Source organism: Pristis pectinata, chromosome 7 (assembly GCF_009764475.1).
Source record: "Pristis pectinata isolate sPriPec2 chromosome 7, sPriPec2.1.pri, whole genome shotgun sequence".
Taxonomy (NCBI): Eukaryota; Metazoa; Chordata; class Chondrichthyes; order Rhinopristiformes; family Pristidae; genus Pristis; species Pristis pectinata.
In genome coordinates this window covers 76,738,347-76,745,020 of record NC_067411.1, presented here as the reverse complement: position 1 = coordinate 76,745,020, position 6,674 = coordinate 76,738,347, and the positions used below count along the sequence as shown (strand labels likewise).

At 42.6% G+C, this 6,674-nt stretch overlaps 1 protein-coding gene across 1 annotated transcript in view; it reads left to right on the top strand.

Annotated features, from left to right (window-relative positions):
* Nucleotides 1-476: 476 nt before the first annotated feature.
* cep78 (centrosomal protein 78) overlaps nt 477-6,674 on the top strand; it is a 74,472-nt gene continuing 68,274 nt past the window's right edge. The window contains 1 exon segment of the mRNA XM_052019161.1: nt 477-600. The gene's annotated coding sequence lies outside the window, so the exon portion shown is untranslated.

The window sequence follows — 6,674 nt, the reverse complement described above, 5'->3', positions numbered from 1 at the left end:
ATACAAGGTTACAGATCCAATGCGGGCAAATGGGATTAGTGTAGAGGATCAAAAGATCAGCGTGCCATTGTTGTTCTACAACTCTATGACATTGCAGTGAACGACTGAGGGAATACAAATCTGTTGCCTTTTTGATGAGGCGTGTGGTTCAAATGCTGTTCTCTTCAATCCCAAACCACCATGAAGAGAAGGCAAGTTATCTCCGATGTTCTAGGCCATTATTTATCAATATTGCTTGAAAACAGATTCTGCCGTTTGTGGGCTCTTGCAGCGAGCGAGCTGTCTGCCCAATACAACAGTAACTTAACATTGATATTTAACTTAATATTACTTCATTGATGGCAATGGCGTTCGGATGCCAACTGCAGACATTTCGGGATCTTTGCCAACACCTCCCACCGCGCTCCCATCTCCAGCCGACTCGCCTGCAACCGTCAACGCTGCCGCTCTGTGGCTCGAGCAGGGACTGACGGGAAGGGCAGGCGCCATCTTGAGAGATGCGGTTGGAAACCAAGGAGACGGCGGGCGCGCGTGCTGGAGCGCGAGTGCGACTGTGCCCGCGGGGCCGGGGCCATTGAGCTGTCTTCACACCGGCGCCAGGTGAGGGTCGTTGCACTTCAGCGGCCTTTGCGGCGAGGTTCTTTGTCGCAACAAGGAGCTAAGGAGAGGCGGCGAGCTGGGAGTTGCAGTATGGAGGTTTTGTTTCTTTGGGGGCGGGGGCTGGTGAAGTTTTGCTTATTTAATTTCTCCGCTCCTCGGTTCCCGGTGGGGAGTCGCATCAGCCCGCGTCAGTGTAGACAGAAGGACTCGGCTGGTGTCGGCAAGAACCTGCTCACGCCCGCTGGACTGCCCTGATGTTCGGACGTGGTGGGATGATGCTCAGGTCCTATTTGCCTCCCGTCCATCGCCCCCGCCCCCCAATAACTTGGCCTCTGTATCTCCCCCACCCAACGCTATTCGGCCTTAGCACCCACTCTTTGCCCCCCTCCAATAAAAATAAGAGAACAGGTCTCTTCCCCCGCCCCCGCAACGACATTTGTAGCCCATACCCCGGTCTCGGCGTCCCCACTCTACAGACCCCCTCCCAAGATCCCCATACAGGGCATCTACCCCCCCCCCCCCCATCAATTTGGTCTCGAACCCCTACACTAGCTTGTTCATAGGCTCTCTGGATCTTTGGAACCTCTCTGGATTACCGCTGCATTGAGTGCCATCAAATAATTGGTTCCGTAGATTTCAAGTTAATTGTTGTTCTTTTCTGATGTCAAAGAATCTTTCATTTGGTGGTCAGCCAAGCCTGAAACTCTATTTGGTTCTCATTCTTTGTTGTTGCTGCTTTTGCAGTGTTTTTTTCATTTCAGTCTTTCCTTCCCTTTTTCCTTTTGTGCTTGAATTGACTTTGAATTCATCTATTCTAACAGCCCTTTATTTTAGAATCTTGAAATAGGCTTTGAGAAGCAATTTTGCACTTAGCAAAATTAAAAATAATATACTGAAAGGGGACATCAGTACTGATAAATTTCAGTGTGTACAACTGTTTCTCTACTTGAGTGGGAAAGATGGTGTCCCAGACTGTGTTCATTTACATTGGGAGTCTTGGTGTCTTTGATAAAACGCTTGTGGATAAACAGTATTGTTGAAGTTGAGGGCAAAGACAAAATTTCCTGATCACCAGGATGCCATGTGAGAATATATGAAAACAATTTTACTTAAAACCTTATTATCCAAGTGGTACTTGGATACCTACAGTATATTACAAAAAAGTGTTTCATTCTGACATAATAGAGGGATTCACATTAATCCAGTATATTTCAAGATCAATTGAAGGCTAAGAGATGGGGACCAGAAGCCAAAGGTTAGGTGGTACTGCAAGTGATGTTATAGTTGTGTTGAAGAATCTGTCTTATCACTACAATTTTGACATATTCCTGAATTGGGACGAGTTAGTGTCCTCTTCCTTATTCATAGCCTATTTTGCTCACTTTCCAGTTCTCTGGGTTTTGAGCTAGCTGATGAGGTCATTGTGTGTCCCACAAACTCAAGCATAAGCTGGAGTTTTTGGAGTGAATGGGTGGTTAATTTTAGAGCTGTCGCACTGCTTCCACAATTTAAGCTGGCCTGCTTCTGCATGGTTCCATTGAAGGGACTTAAGGCTCCCAGTGCCTCTCCAAATGCTACCACTTGGTCATGGGCCAAAAATTTCAAGGAGTTATTGGGATGTTGCACTTTCTGAATGAGGCTTTGAGAACATCCTTAAATTGTTTCCTCTGTCCACCCAACAATCTCCTGCTATGCCTGAGCCTGTGAGTGATGAGGCCTGCTCATTGGAGCCAGTTTTGTGTAATCAAAGCTTTGATGTTGTGGATTTTGGCCTGACAGAGATTGTTGATGTTGGTTCACTTGCCCTATCTGTGGATTTGGAAGATTTTGCAGAGACAGCATTGGTGGTACCTCTGCAGTTCCTTGAGATGCCTTCAACAAGACGGGCATCATTGCTCCTTGATAGACCATGAACTTTATGCTGAATATGAGACCTTGATCTTAAGGTGCAGAGGCAATGCAGTGGCGTTGAAGCCAAGGGATACCTCTAAACAATGTCCACTTTATTTAGAGGTATCCCTTAGATATGAGAGTGGTCAGCATTTCCCAGAATGGATGTTTATTGTTTTGGGGTCATGTCGTACAGTAGGGCCAGATGAGAGTTGTAGGAAAACCTACTGCTGATGTAGTTGAGATCATTCAGTACAGGTACACCAGTTAAAAGCAGTGAAATGCTTCAACTGCAACAAGACAGGGCATATAGCCTTTGTGTGCAAGGCTGGACCCAGTATTACAAACCAGAATAATGTCAGCATCAATGCAAATCCAATACTGAAACGATGCCACAGAGAAGACTCTTGCAGAATATTGAAGCTAATGTGGAGTAAGAAAGGCTGAAGCAGTGCATATGCCAGTGGCAATGATTTTTGTGAACGCAGTGATTTTAACATTAAAGTGAAAGTTAATGGTCAATATACTGCTTTGACCATTGAAACGGCTTATGACTGCTTGATTGCGGGTAATAATATGTGCATCAAGAAGTTCACCAAAGTAAAAGGCATGCCAAATCTGAAGAAACATTTTGGCAAGAAACTGAAAACTTCAGGCAAGGTATGATGCATAGTTTCTCAAAGTGTCAAAAAGTAAAACTGCTAATCCTAGTAGCTGGCTGTATGAGCAGATTTTGATTAGGAAAAGTTTAAAGTATTAAAAGTAGATTGGAAGGTTGCCAGGAATGGCTCCCCTGTATTTTTTTCATGGTCTTCTACTTGAGAGGACAAATGGATCTTGATCTAAATCCCTGAAAACATGAATTTTTAAATGAATTAGTTCCTGATGCCACATGAGAAAGAGCTACCTTGCCTAATCCCACCTTTATACACTTGGTCTGCGTGTCGCAGCTCTTTAAGTCCACATCTAACTATTTTTAAATGTGGGAATTGATGGCTTTATGGCCCTTTTGAGCAGAGAATTCCAGATTTCTACCATCCTTTGGGTTTTTAAAAAAAAATTATCCTGTAAATTATTAGTTTATATTATAAAGATTAAAGTTCCCTGTGCTGAGCCTTCTGTGACGCCTTTGGAAATGGCCTTGCAGTCTTAAAAAAAACCCATCAACTGTTCTCTTTTGCTTCCTATCACCAGGCCAATTTTGGATCCAATTAGCCATTCTTTTTACCAGCCTGCCATTAAGAATTTAGTCAAAAGCCTTGATAAAATCAACAGACTACATCAAATACTCAGTACTTATCAGCCCTCTTTTTTTACTACCTTAAAGAATTTAATTAAGTTAGTCTGCAATAATTTAAGGAAAGTCCTGACTATCCTTCATTAATCAGTGCCTTTTAAATTGAAGACTTCCACTGTTCTACAGAATTGATTCCAATAATTTGGCAGTATTTGGCGTTAAGCTGTTTGGTTTATCCTTTCTTCCTTTTTTGAAACAATGGTGCAATGTTTGGAGTTCTTCAATATTCTGGCACCCCTCCTGGAACCAGGAGTGTTAGAAATGATGGTCAAAACCTCTGCAATTTCCTTTCTTTCTTTTAACAGCCAAGTGATTTATATGAACTCCTTAATACTTCCACTCTTACTGTTATTCCATTAAATATTTCATACTCTTCTTTAACTACAGTGCAGCATCCTCTATTGTGAAGTTTGCCACAAAGTAATCATTAAGAACTGCGCCTACGTCTTCTGCCTCCACGTGCGGCTTACCATTTTGGTCCTTAAAAGGCCTTGCTCTATCCTTTATTATCCTCTTGCTGCTTACGGTAGGCACAGTAGTGTAGCGGTTAGTGCAACACTATTACGGCGTCAGAGACCCGGGTTCAATTTCAGCCGCTGTCTGTAAGGAGTTCGTACGTTCTCCCTGTGTCTGCATGGGTTTCCTCCAGATGCTCCAGTTTCCTCCCACGTTCCAAAGACATACAGGTTAGGAAGTTGTGGGCATGCTATGTTGGTGCCAGAGTGTGGTGACACTTGCGGGCTGCCCCCAGAACACTACACAAAAGATGCATTTCACTGTGTGTTTCGATGTGTATGTGACTAATAAAGATATTTTATCTTATCTTACCTACTTATCAACAAAAATCCAATGTTTTATTTTGTACATTGATATTTTTCATGCCCTCTCTGTGCTTTTCTAACTTCCTTTTTAATTTCATCCTACACTTTCTGTGTTCTTCTAGGCTTCTGGCTGTATTAAACTCTGTGTCTGATGTAACTGCCTTTGTGTGTCTTACCAAATCTCTGACTCCCATGTTATCCAGGGAGCTATAGATCTGATCCTTTTCGTTTGTGGGGACATGTTTAGTCTGAATCTTTTTAATCTCCTTAAATACCTCCCACTGCTGTGACACTGGTTTACCTTCAACTCTGTGCAGTCTATTTTCACTTCTCAGCCTTCCTTCCCCAAATTAGAACCTTTATAATTTTGTCTTTTCCTTAACTATGTTGAATCTAACAGGTGATCTGATGGAAGTATATAAAATCAAGAGAGGCATAGATAGGGTTGATAGCATCTTTTTCCCAGGGTGGAAATTCCCAGGGCTGAAGGGCGTGGGTTTAAGGCGAAAGGTGAAAAGTTTAAAGGAGATGCAAACTTTATTTTTACACAGAATGTGGTAAGTTCCTGGAACATGCTGCCAGGGGAGGTAATAGAAACGGATACAATAGCAATGTTTAAGAGGTGTTTAGACAGACAGATGAAGAGACAGGGAATAGAGGGATGTGGATCATGTGCAGGTAGATGGGATTAGTTAGATTGGCTTCATGCTCGAAACAGACATGATGGCCCAAAGGGCCTGTTCCAGTTCTGCATTGTTCTACGTTCTGACTGAATTATGATGACAACCACAAATATCTTCATTGAAACTCCTTCCATCTGTCTAACCTCATTCTCTAAAATTAAATCAAAAATAGCTGTAAGGACAGAGGAAATCTTGAGTTAAAATCTTTTCTGAAAGACTCCACTCTCAGCATTTCCTTTAGTACTGCACAAGGGTGCTAACTTTGATTTTTATGCTCAAATCCCTTGAATGGAACTTGTACCATTTCACTCAGATGAGGGTATTACAATTGAGTCCTGTTTGACATTGTTAGTATGTTTGAAAAATCTTTGAAGGCAAGCGTAACGCTTTTAAGTTCAGTACATTGGATAGAGAGCCAGAAATGATTTGACTATTTCAATCAATACATTACAGCTTCCCTTTAACAAAGCTATGATTTTAGATTTTTAACAAGGGATACGCTTGTCTCTTAACACTCTTGGTTTTGACAGCTTGGTCTTCCTGTTCTTGCATGAGTGTTTTGTTTCTCAGAAGCAAGAATGATGCCATTAAGCAATAGATATTTCGTACACCCAGAGTTGAGCTTCATTGTTTGAACATTCTAAGGATGTTGAGAGCCTTTTTTGGCACATCTCTCGATGTTCAGACATTAGCATGGGGGTGGGGGGCGCATGTGTAAGCGTTTTCAGAATTTAGATAACTGAAATAGCAATCAGAAATCAAATAAGTAAGAGAGCTCCCCTGTTAAAGAGGTGCAAACGATACATTTAAAAAAGGGAAGCAAGAAACTGTTGGAGGAACTCAGCAGGTCAAGCAGCATCTGTGAAGGTCAAGACCTTGTATCAGGACTGAGAATACAGAGGAGAGATGGCCAATGTAAAGAAGTGAGGGGGAAGGGTGTGGCAGGAGCTGGCAGGTGATAGGTGGAACCAAGTGAGGATGGGCAGATGGAGCCAGGGAGGCAAGGATGGAGGTTAAGACAGAGCCCAGAAAGTGATAAATGGAGGCAACAAAGGACTGCAGATTCTGGAATCTGGTAAACAAGGAAGATGGTGAGTGGAACCAGATTAGTGGGGGGAGGGGAAAGAATCTGGGTAACGGGGAGCTGGAGGAGGTGGGTCTGGAAAGCTATGGGCATGAGAGAACTTGGGTTCTCTCAGATGAAGAGAATAAAAATACTTTCTATATTTGCTGTACGTTTGATCATTCAGTTGCTGGAATGTTATTCGGGAAGATTCCATGGTGCCCAAATTCCTTCTTTCTATTTCTGTTGCAAGGTTTTTACCTTGCTGTCAGTTAGACATTTTTGAAGTAGAGGAAAGTTTACAAGGGTTAAGGGTAAGA